A 15352-nucleotide genomic window follows, 5' to 3' on the forward strand; every position below is an offset into this window, starting at 1 on the left:
CTGCTTTGGCAGATGTACTGAGACATGCACTTTTATTCACAGCAACCTTCAATTATCTCTTGGATAAAACTTTTTACCACACAATGAAAATTTTTTAGCCACTTCTGGATGAACAGCTTTCTAACAGTATAAGTTTTGCAGTTATTTTTTTCTTACCCTTTTTCCAAGTAACAGATCCAACACTCTATTTACTAGCCACTTTTCATCAACATTTAAAACTGTCATTGTTGAGATATCATGGAACTCTTGGCACACTTGTGGAAATAAAGTTTAGGAGATATTAATTTACCTTTGTGTATTAATTGTAGATTTGCACTACAGCTTTAGAGCCTTTTTTCACCATGATTCATGAGTTCATATGTGCTTTTTAGCACAAAAAAACTGCAGCCAGCTATTTTTTGTGCGTGTGGTTCCATGGTGTAATGGTTAGCACTCTGGACTCTGAATCCAGCGATCTGAGTTCAAATCTCAGTGGAACCTGGGCAGCTCTTTGTACATGTTTTTCAGTTTTTGCACTTACACTGAGTTCTCCTGTGCCACAGGTTTAACATAAAAAGATAAAAAGAGAAAGTTAAAATCAACATGCAAAACAAAGATTTGAATGTTCCAAGCATCCATGGAGTGATCACTTTGAGTTCTATGGCCAAATCTACCTTTAAAGCAGGATTACGGAAACTTAAAATTTACTTTAAGTTACAGCACTCTTACGAACTGTGTCACGCAAAGCAACCATACCCTATGATTTATGTCAATGTTCACATAACACTTTTTCCAGGTGTATGAAACTGACAAGGATTTGAAGTTGAAATGGCTTCAGGAAATGTTGGCGTTTTCTTCCTGAATCATCTTTTCTTGTGTTTTTCAGAATTTCCTACAGCGGTTTGTAAGCATTTTTGGTGGTGTTTCTCTAAAATTATTTTGGGCATCTTTTGAGTCTGTTTTTGTGGCTTTTCTTTGTAGCTCACAAAATGCACCAAAAGTCTCTCAGGAACATTGAAGGAGTTTTCCTAACCTTGCCATTGAATTGTATTATAAGTATGGAGCTCTTCTAAATGAAAAACACCTGAAGAATGATATGCTTATTTTAGTTAACCGCTTCGCATTTTTGGAAACTTGATGTGATTAAAAGACGCCCAAAAGCCTGATAATATGAACAGCAAGTCTTTTTTACGTGGAAATTAATTTGTTCAGTGTTTTCAGCATTTTCAGAGTAATTTTCAGGATGTTTTTGGAATGGACCCAATCCAAATCCGCCTTATAAAGAGGTAAAAGTCTTAAACTGTGCATGATTCCCATTGATGATGACTTTAAATCAGATTTTTACATTTTACTGGGACCTGGAAATTTGTTTCTATTTTCTGAGATGTTTTCCAGAGGGATAATCACTGATCTTGATCATGGTGCTATAAGAAAAGGTGTTTGATTCTCATCAAAAATCAATGTCTAAGTAGTCGTGGCCGAGTGGTTAAGGCGATGGACTAGAAATCCATTGGGGTTTCCCTGCGCAGGTTCAAATCCTGCCGACTATGAATATGTTCATATAGTTTTTTGACTGATTACCTGAGAAGATAAATTTGCGTGTGTCCTGTTTTATGCCACATGAAGGTGATATGCGAACTTTGGGCAGGGTTTCTAGAACCAGACTGACTTTATTTTTGGATGCATTTTATATACGCCGATCTGACGCTACATCCCACGTGCGTCATGCCACTAATTAAAAGAAGCGCCATGAGTGCCACCAGGTAAGTGGTGCATCTCCCTCTTTTGTCTAGCAGTTACAGACCACTGCTTTGGCAGATGTACTGAGACATGCACTTTTATTCACAGCAACCTTCAATTATCTCTTGGATAAAACTTTTTACCACACAATGAAAATTTTTTTGCCACTTCTGGATGAACAGCTTTCTAACAGTATAAGTTTTGCAGTTATTTTTTTCTTACCCTTTTTCCAAGTAACAGATCCAACACTCTATTTACTAGCCACTTTTCATCAACATTTAAAACTGTCATTGTTGAGATATCATGGAACTCTTGGCACACTTGTGGAAATAAAGTTTAGGAGATATTAATTTACCTTTGTGTATTAATTGTAGATTTGCACTACAGCTTTAGAGCCTTTTTTCACCATGATTCATGAGTTCATATGTGCTTTTTAGCACAAAAAAACTGCAGCCAGTTATTTCTTGTGCGTGTGGTTCCATGGTGTAATGGTTAGCACTCTGGACTTTGAATCCAGCGATCTGAGTTCAAATCTCAGTGGAACCTGGGCAGCTCTTTGTACATGTGTTTCAGTTTTTGCACTTACACTGAGTTCTCCTGTGCCAAAGGTTTAACATAAAAAGATAAAAAGAGAAAGTTAAAATCAACATGCAAAACAAAGATTTGAATGTTCCAAGCATCCATGGAGTGATCACTTTGAGTTCTATGGCCAAATCTACCTTTAAAGCAGGATTACGGAAACTTTAAATTGACTTTAAGTTACAGCACTCTTACGAACTGTGTCACGCAAAGCAACCATACCCTATGATTTATGTCAATGTTCACATAACACTTTTTCCAGGTGTATGAAACTGACAAGGATTTGAAGTTGAAATGGCTTCAGGAAATGTTGGCGTTTTCTTCCTGAATCATCTTTTCTTGTGTTTTTCAGAATTTCCTACAGCGGTTTGTAAGCATTTTTGGTGGTGTTTCTCTAAAATTATTTTGGGCATCTTTTGAGTCTGTTTTTGTGGTTTTTCTTTGTAGCTCACAAAATGCACCAAAAGTCTCTCAGGAACATTGAAGGAGTTTTCCTAACCTTGCCATTTTTGCACTTACACTGAGTTCTCCTGTGCCAAAGGTTTAACATAAAAAGATAAAAAGAGAAAGTTAAAATCAACATGCAAAACAAAGATTTGAATGTTCCAAGCATCCATGGAGTGATCACTGTGAGTTCTATGGCCAAATCTACCTTTAAAGCAGGATTACGGAAACTTTAAATTGACTTTAAGTTACAGCACTCTTACGAACTGTGTCACGCAAAGCAACCATACCCTATGATTTATGTCAATGTTCACATAACACTTTTTCCAGGTGTATGAAACTGACAAGGATTTGAAGTTGAAATGGCTTCAGGAAATGTTGGCGTTTTCTTCCTGAATCATCTTTTCTTGTGTTTTTCAGAATTTCCTACAGCGGTTTGTAAGCATTTTTGGTGGTGTTTCTCTAAAATTATTTTGGGCATCTTTTGAGTCTGTTTTTGTGGCTTTTCTTTGTAGCTCACAAAATGCACCAAAAGTCTCTCAGGAACATTGAAGGAGTTTTCCTAACCTTGCCATTGAATTGTATTATAAGTATGGAGCTCTTCTAAATGAAAAACACCTGAAGAATGATATGCTTATTTTAGTTAACCGCTTCGCATTTTTGGAAACTTGATGTGATTAAAAGACGCCCAAAAGCCTGATAATATGAACAGCAAGTCTTTTTTACGTGGAAATTAATTTGTTCAGTGTTTTCAGCATTTTCAGATTAATTTTCAGGATGTTTTTGGAATGGACCCACTCCAAATCCGCCTTATAAAGAGGTAAAAGTCTTAAACTGTGCATGATTCCCATTGATGATGACTTTAAATCAGATTTTTACATTTTACTGGGACCTGGAAATTTGTTTCTATTTTCTGAGATGTTTTCCAGAGGGATAATCACTGATCTTGATCATGGTGCTATAAGAAAAGGTGTTTGATTCTCATAAAAAATCAATGTCTAAGTAGTCGTGGCCGAGTGGTTAAGGCGATGGACTAGAAATCCATTAGGGTTTCCCTGCGCAGGTTCAAATCCTGCCGACTATGAATATGTTCATATAGTTTTTTGACTGATTACCTGAGAAGATAAATTTGCGTGTGTCCTGTTTTATGCCACATGAAGGTGATATGCGAACTTTGGGCAGGGTTTCTAGAACCAGACTGACTTTATTTTTGGATGCATTTTATATACGCCGATCTGACGCTACATCCCACGTGCGTCATGCCACTAATTAAAAGAAGCGCCATGAGTGCCACCAGGTAAGTGGTGCATCTCCCTCTTTTGTCTAGCAGTTACAGACCACTGCTTTGGCAGATGTACTGAGACATGCACTTTTATTCACAGCAACCTTCAATTATCTCTTGGATAAAACTTTTTACCACACAATGAAAATTTTTTAGCCACTTCTGGATGAACAGCTTTCTAACAGTATAAGTTTTGCAGTTATTTTTTTCTTACCCTTTTTCCAAGTAACAGATCCAACACTCTATTTACTAGCCACTTTTCATCAACATTTAACCCTGCTGTTCTGTTCGGGTCATAGTGACCCGAACAGACTTTTTGCGGCCCTGTAGATTTTTTTCTGTAAGTCTCTAAAACTTGAGACTCCTTGACTTTTCCTCATTTGGGGGGACCTACATATGAGTATATATATATATTTTTTTTTTCGTTTACTTTTTGCTACACGAAAAAAGTTACACTAGTTCTGTTCGGGTCATAGTGACCCGGCATCGTTTTTTACAGCTGTGAGGCCATATTTTCAGTGAAATAAAGGACTTATAACCTCAGTTGGGTCTATTTATTGCATCTACTATTGTATATCAATTGATTTTTTTCCTAAATTATTTCAATGGGGTCGTACGCGCGCTCTACCGGGGGTATGCATTGAGATCTGCGCACCATAAAAATGGCTTTATATTGATTATTTTTGGTGCGCAGTCTATTCTAAAATGTAGAGTGCATCCGGAGAGATCACTAGGTGTGCACTACACGTGTATATTTTGCGCAGAACGGACTGCTCAGAACGCGCTGTCTAAGACGGTTTTTGTTTGTAAATCTGAGCTGTAAAGTCTTGCAAATAATTTTTTTGGCTAAGTAAGTCTGTCTTCCTGGCTTATCTGCTTGTTTTCAGAAGTTTTCAAAATGTTTGATTTGATTGTTTTGATTTTTTTTTTTTTTTACAAAAATGTGTATTTTTCTATTTTCGTTTTGCTCATTGATCTGTTTTTTCAGAATAAAAACAAAAAAAAAAAGATTTCTGTTTCATTTTTCTTTTTTTTACTACCAAACATGTTCACAAACAGTCTAGTAAGCAAAAAGTTATAAAAAAAAATGAGTTAGAGTGTCTAAAATCAAGGTTTAATAAGCCGGGTCATAGTGACCCGAACAGAACTAGTGTATAGTAAATGCGAACAGAACAGCAGGGTTAAAACTGTCATTGTTGAGATATCATGGAACTCTTGGCACACTTGTGGAAATAAAGTTTAGGAGATATTAATTTACCTTTGTGTATTAATTGTAGATTTGCACTACAGCTTTAGAGCCTTTTTTCACCATGATTCATGAGTTCATATGTGCTTTTTAGCACAAAAAAACTGCAGCCAGTTATTTTTTGTGCGTGTGGTTCCATGGTGTAATGGTTAGCACTCTGGACTTTGAATCCAGCGATCTGAGTTCAAATCTCAGTGGAACCTGGGCAGCTCTTTGTACATGTGTTTCAGTTTTTGCACTTACACTGAGTTCTCCTGTGCCAAAGGTTTAACATAAAAAGATAAAAAGAGAAAGTTAAAATCAACATGCAAAACAAAGATTTGAATGTTCCAAGCATCCATGGAGTGATCACTTTGAGTTCTATGGCCAAATCTACCTTTAAAGCAGGATTACGGAAACTTAAAATTTACTTTAAGTTACAGCACTCTTACGAACTGTGTCACGCAAAGCAACCATACCCTATGATTTATGTCAATGTTCACATAACACTTTTTCCAGGTGAATGAAACTGACAAGGATTTGAAGTTGAAATGGCTTCAGGAAATGTTGGCGTTTTCTTCCTGAATCATCTTTTCTTGTGTTTTTCAGAATTTCCTACAGCGGTTTGTAAGCATTTTTGGTGGTGTTTCTCTAAAATTATTTTGGGCATCTTTTGAGTCTGTTTTTGTGGCTTTTCTTTGTAGCTCACAAAATGCACCAAAAGTCTCTCAGGAACATTGAAGGAGTTTTCCTAACCTTGCCATTGAATTGTATTATAAGTATGGAGCTCTTCTAAATGAAAAACACCTGAAGAATGATATGCTTATTTTAGTTAACCGCTTCGCATTTTTGGAAACTTGATGTGATTAAAAGACGCCCAAAAGCCTGATAATATGAACAGCAAGTCTTTTTTACGTGGAAATTAATTTGTTCAGTGTTTTCAGCATTTTCAGATTAATTTTCAGGATGTTTTTGGAATGGACCCACTCCAAATCCGCCTTATAAAGAGGTAAAAGTCTTAAACTGTGCATGATTCCCATTGATGATGACTTTAAATCAGATTTTTACATTTTACTGGGACCTGGAAATTTGTTTCTATTTTCTGAGATGTTTTCCAGAGGGATAATCACTGATCTTGATCATGGTGCTATAAGAAAAGGTGTTTGATTCTCATCAAAAATCAATGTCTAAGTAGTCGTGGCCGAGTGGTTAAGGCGATGGACTAGAAATCCATTGGGGTTTCCCTGCGCAGGTTCAAATCCTGCCGACTATGAATATGTTCATATAGTTTTTTGACTGATTACCTGAGAAGATAAATTTGCGTGTGTCCTGTTTTATGCCACATGAAGGTGATATGCGAACTTTGGGCAGGGTTTCTAGAACCAGACTGACTTTATTTTTGGATGCATTTTATATACGCCGATCTGACGCTACATCCCACGTGCGTCATGCCACTAATTAAAAGAAGCGCCATGAGTGCCACCAGGTAAGTGGTGCATCTCCCTCTTTTGTCTAGCAGTTACAGACCACTGCTTTGGCAGATGTACTGAGACATGCACTTTTATTCACAGCAACCTTCAATTATCTCTTGGATAAAACTTTTTACCACACAATGAAAATTTTTTAGCCACTTCTGGATGAACAGCTTTCTAACAGTATAAGTTTTGCAGTTATTTTTTTCTTACCCTTTTTCCAAGTAACAGATCCAACACTCTATTTACTAGCCACTTTTCATCAACATTTAAAACTGTCATTGTTGAGATATCATGGAACTCTTGGCACACTTGTGGAAATAAAGTTTAGGAGATATTAATTTACCTTTGTGTATTAATTGTAGATTTGCACTACAGCTTTAGAGCCTTTTTTCACCATGATTCATGAGTTCATATGTGCTTTTTAGCACAAAAAAACTGCAGCCAGTTATTTTTTGTGCGTGTGGTTCCATGGTGTAATGGTTAGCACTCTGGACTTTGAATCCAGCGATCTGAGTTCAAATCTCAGTGGAACCTGGGCAGCTCTTTGTACATGTGTTTCAGTTTTTGCACTTACACTGAGTTCTCCTGTGCCAAAGGTTTAACATAAAAAGATAAAAAGAGAAAGTTAAAATCAACATGCAAAACAAAGATTTGAATGTTCCAAGCATCCATGGAGTGATCACTTTGAGTTCTATGGCCAAATCTACCTTTAAAGCAGGATTACGGAAACTTTAAATTGACTTTAAGTTACAGCACTCTTACGAACTGTGTCACGCAAAGCAACCATACCCTATGATTTATGTCAATGTTCACATAACACTTTTTCCAGGTGTATGAAACTGACAAGGATTTGAAGTTGAAATGGCTTCAGGAAATGTTGGCGTTTTCTTCCTGAATCATCTTTTCTTGTGTTTTTCAGAATTTCCTACAGCGGTTTGTAAGCATTTTTGGTGGTGTTTCTCTAAAATTATTTTGGGCATCTTTTGAGTCTGTTTTTGTGGTTTTTCTTTGTAGCTCACAAAATGCACCAAAAGTCTCTCAGGAACATTGAAGGAGTTTTCCTAACCTTGCCATTTTTGCACTTACACTGAGTTCTCCTGTGCCAAAGGTTTAACATAAAAAGATAAAAAGAGAAAGTTAAAATCAACATGCAAAACAAAGATTTGAATGTTCCAAGCATCCATGGAGTGATCACTGTGAGTTCTATGGCCAAATCTACCTTTAAAGCAGGATTACGGAAACTTTAAATTGACTTTAAGTTACAGCACTCTTACGAACTGTGTCACGCAAAGCAACCATACCCTATGATTTATGTCAATGTTCACATAACACTTTTTCCAGGTGTATGAAACTGACAAGGATTTGAAGTTGAAATGGCTTCAGGAAATGTTGGCGTTTTCTTCCTGAATCATCTTTTCTTGTGTTTTTCAGAATTTCCTACAGCGGTTTGTAAGCATTTTTGGTGGTGTTTCTCTAAAATTATTTTGGGCATCTTTTGAGTCTGTTTTTGTGGCTTTTCTTTGTAGCTCACAAAATGCACCAAAAGTCTCTCAGGAACATTGAAGGAGTTTTCCTAACCTTGCCATTGAATTGTATTATAAGTATGGAGCTCTTCTAAATGAAAAACACCTGAAGAATGATATGCTTATTGTAGTTAACCGCTTGGCATTTTTTGAAACTTGATGTGGTTAAAAGACGCCCAAAAGCCTGATAATATGAACAGCAAGTCTTTTTTACGTGGAAATTAATTTGTTCAGTGTTTTCAGCATTTTCAGATTAATTTTCAGGATGTTTTTGGAATGGACCCACTCCAAATCCGCCTTATAAAGAGGTAAAAGTCTTAAACTGTGCATGATTCCCATTGATGATGACTTTAAATCAGATTTTTACATTTTACTGGGACCTGGAAATTTGTTTCTATTTTCTGAGATGTTTTCCAGAGGGATAATCACTGATCTTGATCATGGTGCTATAAGAAAAGGTGTTTGATTCTCATCAAAAATCAATGTCTAAGTAGTCGTGGCCGAGTGGTTAAGGCGATGGACTAGAAATCCATTGGGGTTTCCCTGCGCAGGTTCAAATCCTGCCGACTATGAATATGTTCATATAGTTTTTTGACTGATTACCTGAGAAGATAAATTTGCGTGTGTCCTGTTTTATGCCACATGAAGGTGATATGCGAACTTTGGGCAGGGTTTCTAGAACCAGACTGACTTTATTTTTGGATGCATTTTATATACGCCGATCTGACGCTACATCCCACGTGCGTCATGCCACTAATTAAAAGAAGCGCCATGAGTGCCACCAGGTAAGTGGTGCATCTCCCTCTTTTGTCTAGCAGTTACAGACCACTGCTTTGGCAGATGTACTGAGACATGCACTTTTATTCACAGCAACCTTCAATTATCTCTTGGATAAAACTTTTTACCACACAATGAAAATTTTTTAGCCACTTCTGGATGAACAGCTTTCTAACAGTATAAGTTTTGCAGTTATTTTTTTCTTACCTTTTTTCCAAGTAACAGATCCAACACTCTATTTACTAGCCACTTTTCATCAACATTTAAAACTGTCATTGTTGAGATATCATGGAACTCTTGGCACACTTGTGGAAATAAAGTTTAGGAGATATTAATTTACCTTTGTGTATTAATTGTAGATTTGCACTACAGCTTTAGAGCCTTTTTTCACCATGATTCATGAGTTCATATGTGCTTTTTAGCACAAAAAAACTGCAGCCAGTTATTTTTTGTGCGTGTGGTTCCATGGTGTAATGGTTAGCACTCTGGACTTTGAATCCAGCGATCTGAGTTCAAATCTCAGTGGAACCTGGGCAGCTCTTTGTACATGTGTTTCAGTTTTTGCACTTACACTGAGTTCTCCTGTGCCAAAGGTTTAACATAAAAAGATAAGATAAAAAGAGAAAGTTAAAATCAACATGCAAAACAAAGATTTGAATGTTCCAAGCATCCATGGAGTGATCACTTTGAGTTCTATGGCCAAATCTACCTTTAAAGCAGGATTACGGAAACTTAAAATTTACTTTAAGTTACAGCACTCTTACGAACTGTGTCACGCAAAGCAACCATACCCTATGATTTATGTCAATGTTCACATAACACTTTTTCCAGGTGAATGAAACTGACAAGGATTTGAAGTTGAAATGGCTTCAGGAAATGTTGGCGTTTTCTTCCTGAATCATCTTTTCTTGTGTTTTTCAGAATTTCCTACAGCGGTTTGTAAGCATTTTTGGTGGTGTTTCTCTAAAATTATTTTGGGCATCTTTTGAGTCTGTTTTTGTGGCTTTTCTTTGTAGCTCACAAAATGCACCAAAAGTCTCTCAGGAACATTGAAGGAGTTTTCCTAACCTTGCCATTGAATTGTATTATAAGTATGGAGCTCTTCTAAATGAAAAACACCTGAAGAATGATATGCTTATTTTAGTTAACCGCTTCGCATTTTTGGAAACTTGATGTGATTAAAAGACGCCCAAAAGCCTGATAATATGAACAGCAAGTCTTTTTTACGTGGAAATTAATTTGTTCAGTGTTTTCAGCATTTTCAGATTAATTTTCAGGATGTTTTTGGAATGGACCCACTCCAAATCCGCCTTATAAAGAGGTAAAAGTCTTAAACTGTGCATGATTCCCATTGATGATGACTTTAAATCAGATTTTTACATTTTACTGGGACCTGGAAATTTGTTTCTATTTTCTGAGATGTTTTCCAGAGGGATAATCACTGATCTTGATCATGGTGCTATAAGAAAAGGTGTTTGATTCTCATCAAAAATCAATGTCTAAGTAGTCGTGGCCGAGTGGTTAAGGCGATGGACTAGAAATCCATTGGGGTTTCCCTGCGCAGGTTCAAATCCTGCCGACTATGAATATGTTCATATAGTTTTTTGACTGATTACCTGAGAAGATAAATTTGCGTGTGTCCTGTTTTATGCCACATGAAGGTGATATGCGAACTTTGGGCAGGGTTTCTAGAACCAGACTGACTTTATTTTTGGATGCATTTTATATACGCCGATCTGACGCTACATCCCACGTGCGTCATGCCACTAATTAAAAGAAGCGCCATGAGTGCCACCAGGTAAGTGGTGCATCTCCCTCTTTTGTCTAGCAGTTACAGACCACTGCTTTGGCAGATGTACTGAGACATGCACTTTTATTCACAGCAACCTTCAATTATCTCTTGGATAAAACTTTTTACCACACAATGAAAATTTTTTAGCCACTTCTGGATGAACAGCTTTCTAACAGTATAAGTTTTGCAGTTATTTTTTTCTTACCCTTTTTCCAAGTAACAGATCCAACACTCTATTTACTAGCCACTTTTCATCAACATTTAAAACTGTCATTGTTGAGATATCATGGAACTCTTGGCACACTTGTGGAAATAAAGTTTAGGAGATATTAATTTACCTTTGTGTATTAATTGTAGATTTGCACTACAGCTTTAGAGCCTTTTTTCACCATGATTCATGAGTTCATATGTGCTTTTTAGCACAAAAAAACTGCAGCCAGTTATTTTTTGTGCGTGTGGTTCCATGGTGTAATGGTTAGCACTCTGGACTTTGAATCCAGCGATCTGAGTTCAAATCTCAGTGGAACCTGGGCAGCTCTTTGTACATGTGTTTCAGTTTTTGCACTTACACTGAGTTCTCCTGTGCCAAAGGTTTAACATAAAAAGATAAAAAGAGAAAGTTAAAATCAACATGCAAAACAAAGATTTGAATGTTCCAAGCATCCATGGAGTGATCACTTTGAGTTCTATGGCCAAATCTACCTTTAAAGCAGGATTACGGAAACTTTAAATTGACTTTAAGTTACAGCACTCTTACGAACTGTGTCACGCAAAGCAACCATACCCTATGATTTATGTCAATGTTCACATAACACTTTTTCCAGGTGTATGAAACTGACAAGGATTTGAAGTTGAAATGGCTTCAGGAAATGTTGGCGTTTTCTTCCTGAATCATCTTTTCTTGTGTTTTTCAGAATTTCCTACAGCAGTTTGTAAGCATTTTTGGTGGTGTTTCTCTAAAATTATTTTGGGCATCTTTTGAGTCTGTTTTTGTGGTTTTTCTTTGTAGCTCACAAAATGCACCAAAAGTCTCTCAGGAACATTGAAGGAGTTTTCCTAACCTTGCCATTTTTGCACTTACACTGAGTTCTCCTGTGCCAAAGGTTTAACATAAAAAGATAAAAAGAGAAAGTTAAAATCAACATGCAAAACAAAGATTTGAATGTTCCAAGCATCCATGGAGTGATCACTGTGAGTTCTATGGCCAAATCTACCTTTAAAGCAGGATTACGGAAACTTTAAATTGACTTTAAGTTACAGCACTCTTACGAACTGTGTCACGCAAAGCAACCATACCCTATGATTTATGTCAATGTTCACATAACACTTTTTCCAGGTGTATGAAACTGACAAGGATTTGAAGTTGAAATGGCTTCAGGAAATGTTGGCGTTTTCTTCCTGAATCATCTTTTCTTGTGTTTTTCAGAATTTCCTACAGCGGTTTGTAAGCATTTTTGGTGGTGTTTCTCTAAAATTATTTTGGGCATCTTTTGAGTCTGTTTTTGTGGCTTTTCTTTGTAGCTCACAAAATGCACCAAAAGTCTCTCAGGAACATTGAAGGAGTTTTCCTAACCTTGCCATTGAATTGTATTATAAGTATGGAGCTCTTCTAAATGAAAAACACCTGAAGAATGATATGCTTATTTTAGTTAACCGCTTCGCATTTTTGGAAACTTGATGTGATTAAAAGACGCCCAAAAGCCTGATAATATGAACAGCAAGTCTTTTTTACGTGGAAATTAATTTGTTCAGTGTTTTCAGCATTTTCAGATTAATTTTCAGGATGTTTTTGGAATGGACCCACTCCAAATCCGCCTTATAAAGAGGTAAAAGTCTTAAACTGTGCATGATTCCCATTGATGATGACTTTAAATCAGATTTTTACATTTTACTGGGACCTGGAAATTTGTTTCTATTTTCTGAGATGTTTTCCAGAGGGATAATCACTGATCTTGATCATGGTGCTATAAGAAAAGGTGTTTGATTCTCATCAAAAATCAATGTCTAAGTAGTCGTGGCCGAGTGGTTAAGGCGATGGACTAGAAATCCATTGGGGTTTCCCTGCGCAGGTTCAAATCCTGCCGACTATGAATATGTTCATATAGTTTTTTGACTGATTACCTGAGAAGATAAATTTGCGTGTGTCCTGTTTTATGCCACATGAAGGTGATATGCGAACTTTGGGCAGGGTTTCTAGAACCAGACTGACTTTATTTTTGGATGCATTTTATATACGCCGATCTGACGCTACATCCCACGTGCGTCATGCCACTAATTAAAAGAAGCGCCATGAGTGCCACCAGGTAAGTGGTGCATCTCCCTCTTTTGTCTAGCAGTTACAGACCACTGCTTTGGCAGATGTACTGAGACATGCACTTTTATTCACAGCAACCTTCAATTATCTCTTGGATAAAACTTTTTACCACACAATGAAAATTTTTTAGCCACTTCTGGATGAACAGCTTTCTAACAGTATAAGTTTTGCAGTTATTTTTTTCTTACCCTTTTTCCAAGTAACAGATCCAACACTCTATTTACTAGCCACTTTTCATCAACATTTAAAACTGTCATTGTTGAGATATCATGGAACTCTTGGCACACTTGTGGAAATAAAGTTTAGGAGATATTAATTTACCTTTGTGTATTAATTGTAGATTTGCACTACAGCTTTAGAGCCTTTTTTCACCATGATTCATGAGTTCATATGTGCTTTTTAGCACAAAAAAACTGCAGCCAGTTATTTTTTGTGCGTGTGGTTCCATGGTGTAATGGTTAGCACTCTGGACTTTGAATCCAGCGATCTGAGTTCAAATCTCAGTGGAACCTGGGCAGCTCTTTGTACATGTGTTTCAGTTTTTGCACTTACACTGAGTTCTCCTGTGCCAAAGGTTTAACATAAAAAGATAAAAAGAGAAAGTTAAAATCAACATGCAAAACAAAGATTTGAATGTTCCAAGCATCCATGGAGTGATCACTTTGAGTTCTATGGCCAAATCTACCTTTAAAGCAGGATTACGGAAACTTTAAATTGACTTTAAGTTACAGCACTCTTACGAACTGTGTCACGCAAAGCAACCATACCCTATGATTTATGTCAATGTTCACATAACACTTTTTCCAGGTGTATGAAACTGACAAGGATTTGAAGTTGAAATGGCTTCAGGAAATGTTGGCGTTTTCTTCCTGAATCATCTTTTCTTGTGTTTTTCAGAATTTCCTACAGCGGTTTGTAAGCATTTTTGGTGGTGTTTCTCTAAAATTATTTTGGGCATCTTTTGAGTCTGTTTTTGTGGTTTTTCTTTGTAGCTCACAAAATGCACCAAAAGTCTCTCAGGAACATTGAAGGAGTTTTCCTAACCTTGCCATTTTTGCACTTACACTGAGTTCTCCTGTGCCAAAGGTTTAACATAAAAAGATAAAAAGAGAAAGTTAAAATCAACATGCAAAACAAAGATTTGAATGTTCCAAGCATCCATGGAGTGATCACTGTGAGTTCTATGGCCAAATCTACCTTTAAAGCAGGATTACGGAAACTTTAAATTGACTTTAAGTTACAGCACTCTTACGAACTGTGTCACGCAAAGCAACCATACCCTATGATTTATGTCAATGTTCACATAACACTTTTTCCAGGTGTATGAAACTGACAAGGATTTGAAGTTGAAATGGCTTCAGGAAATGTTGGCGTTTTCTTCCTGAATCATCTTTTCTTGTGTTTTTCAGAATTTCCTACAGCGGTTTGTAAGCATTTTTGGTGGTGTTTCTCTAAAATTATTTTGGGCATCTTTTGAGTCTGTTTTTGTGGCTTTTCTTTGTAGCTCACAAAATGCACCAAAAGTCTCTCAGGAACATTGAAGGAGTTTTCCTAACCTTGCCATTGAATTGTATTATAAGTATGGAGCTCTTCTAAATGAAAAACACCTGAAGAATGATATGCTTATTTTAGTTAACCGCTTCGCATTTTTGGAAACTTGATGTGATTAAAAGACGCCCAAAAGCCTGATAATATGAACAGCAAGTCTTTTTTACGTGGAAATTAATTTGTTCAGTGTTTTCAGCATTTTCAGATTAATTTTCAGGATGTTTTTGGAATGGACCCACTCCAAATCCGCCTTATAAAGAGGTAAAAGTCTTAAACTGTGCATGATTCCCATTGATGATGACTTTAAATCAGATTTTTACATTTTACTGGGACCTGGAAATTTGTTTCTATTTTCTGAGATGTTTTCCAGAGGGATAATCACTGATCTTGATCATGGTGCTATAAGAAAAGGTGTTTGATTCTCATCAAAAATCAATGTCTAAGTAGTCGTGGCCGAGTGGTTAAGGCGATGGACTAGAAATCCATTGGGGTTTCCCTGCGCAGGTTCAAATCCTGCCGACTATGAATATGTTCATATAGTTTTTTGACTGATTACCTGAGAAGATAAATTTGCGTGTGTCCTGTTTTATGCCACATGAAGGTGATATGCGAACTTTGGGCAGGGTTTCTAGAACCAGACTGACTTTATTTTTGGATGCATTTTATATACGCCG

The 15352-nt window shown here is 36.7% G+C and overlaps 14 non-coding genes across 14 annotated transcripts; all 14 read left to right on the forward strand.

Moving 5' to 3' along the window:
- Positions 1–408: 408 nt before the first annotated feature.
- Positions 409–480, forward strand: TRNAQ-CUG (transfer RNA glutamine (anticodon CUG)). The gene has a single exon. It is a non-coding gene; the product is annotated as a tRNA-Gln (tRNA).
- Positions 481–1447: 967 nt separating this feature from the next.
- Positions 1448–1529, forward strand: TRNAS-AGA (transfer RNA serine (anticodon AGA)). Its single transcript has one exon. It is a non-coding gene; the product is annotated as a tRNA-Ser (tRNA).
- A 664-nt stretch (positions 1530–2193) lies between these two features.
- Positions 2194–2265, forward strand: TRNAQ-UUG (transfer RNA glutamine (anticodon UUG)). The gene has a single exon. It is a non-coding gene; the product is annotated as a tRNA-Gln (tRNA).
- A 1479-nt stretch (positions 2266–3744) lies between these two features.
- TRNAS-AGA (transfer RNA serine (anticodon AGA)) lies at positions 3745–3826 on the forward strand. The gene has a single exon. It is a non-coding gene; the product is annotated as a tRNA-Ser (tRNA).
- A 1575-nt stretch (positions 3827–5401) lies between these two features.
- Positions 5402–5473, forward strand: TRNAQ-UUG (transfer RNA glutamine (anticodon UUG)). Its single transcript has one exon. It is a non-coding gene; the product is annotated as a tRNA-Gln (tRNA).
- A 967-nt stretch (positions 5474–6440) lies between these two features.
- TRNAS-AGA (transfer RNA serine (anticodon AGA)) lies at positions 6441–6522 on the forward strand. The gene has a single exon. It is a non-coding gene; the product is annotated as a tRNA-Ser (tRNA).
- Positions 6523–7186: 664 nt separating this feature from the next.
- TRNAQ-UUG (transfer RNA glutamine (anticodon UUG)) lies at positions 7187–7258 on the forward strand. The gene has a single exon. It is a non-coding gene; the product is annotated as a tRNA-Gln (tRNA).
- A 1479-nt stretch (positions 7259–8737) lies between these two features.
- TRNAS-AGA (transfer RNA serine (anticodon AGA)) lies at positions 8738–8819 on the forward strand. Its single transcript has one exon. It is a non-coding gene; the product is annotated as a tRNA-Ser (tRNA).
- A 664-nt stretch (positions 8820–9483) lies between these two features.
- TRNAQ-UUG (transfer RNA glutamine (anticodon UUG)) lies at positions 9484–9555 on the forward strand. Its single transcript has one exon. It is a non-coding gene; the product is annotated as a tRNA-Gln (tRNA).
- Positions 9556–10527: 972 nt separating this feature from the next.
- TRNAS-AGA (transfer RNA serine (anticodon AGA)) lies at positions 10528–10609 on the forward strand. The gene has a single exon. It is a non-coding gene; the product is annotated as a tRNA-Ser (tRNA).
- Positions 10610–11273: 664 nt separating this feature from the next.
- Positions 11274–11345, forward strand: TRNAQ-UUG (transfer RNA glutamine (anticodon UUG)). The gene has a single exon. It is a non-coding gene; the product is annotated as a tRNA-Gln (tRNA).
- A 1479-nt stretch (positions 11346–12824) lies between these two features.
- Positions 12825–12906, forward strand: TRNAS-AGA (transfer RNA serine (anticodon AGA)). Its single transcript has one exon. It is a non-coding gene; the product is annotated as a tRNA-Ser (tRNA).
- A 664-nt stretch (positions 12907–13570) lies between these two features.
- TRNAQ-UUG (transfer RNA glutamine (anticodon UUG)) lies at positions 13571–13642 on the forward strand. The gene has a single exon. It is a non-coding gene; the product is annotated as a tRNA-Gln (tRNA).
- A 1479-nt stretch (positions 13643–15121) lies between these two features.
- TRNAS-AGA (transfer RNA serine (anticodon AGA)) lies at positions 15122–15203 on the forward strand. Its single transcript has one exon. It is a non-coding gene; the product is annotated as a tRNA-Ser (tRNA).
- The last annotated feature ends 149 nt before the right edge of the window (positions 15204–15352 follow it).

Source organism: Ranitomeya variabilis, unplaced genomic scaffold, assembly GCF_051348905.1.
Source record: "Ranitomeya variabilis isolate aRanVar5 unplaced genomic scaffold, aRanVar5.hap1 Scaffold_369, whole genome shotgun sequence".
Lineage (NCBI taxonomy): Eukaryota > Metazoa > Chordata > Amphibia > Anura > Dendrobatidae > Ranitomeya > Ranitomeya variabilis.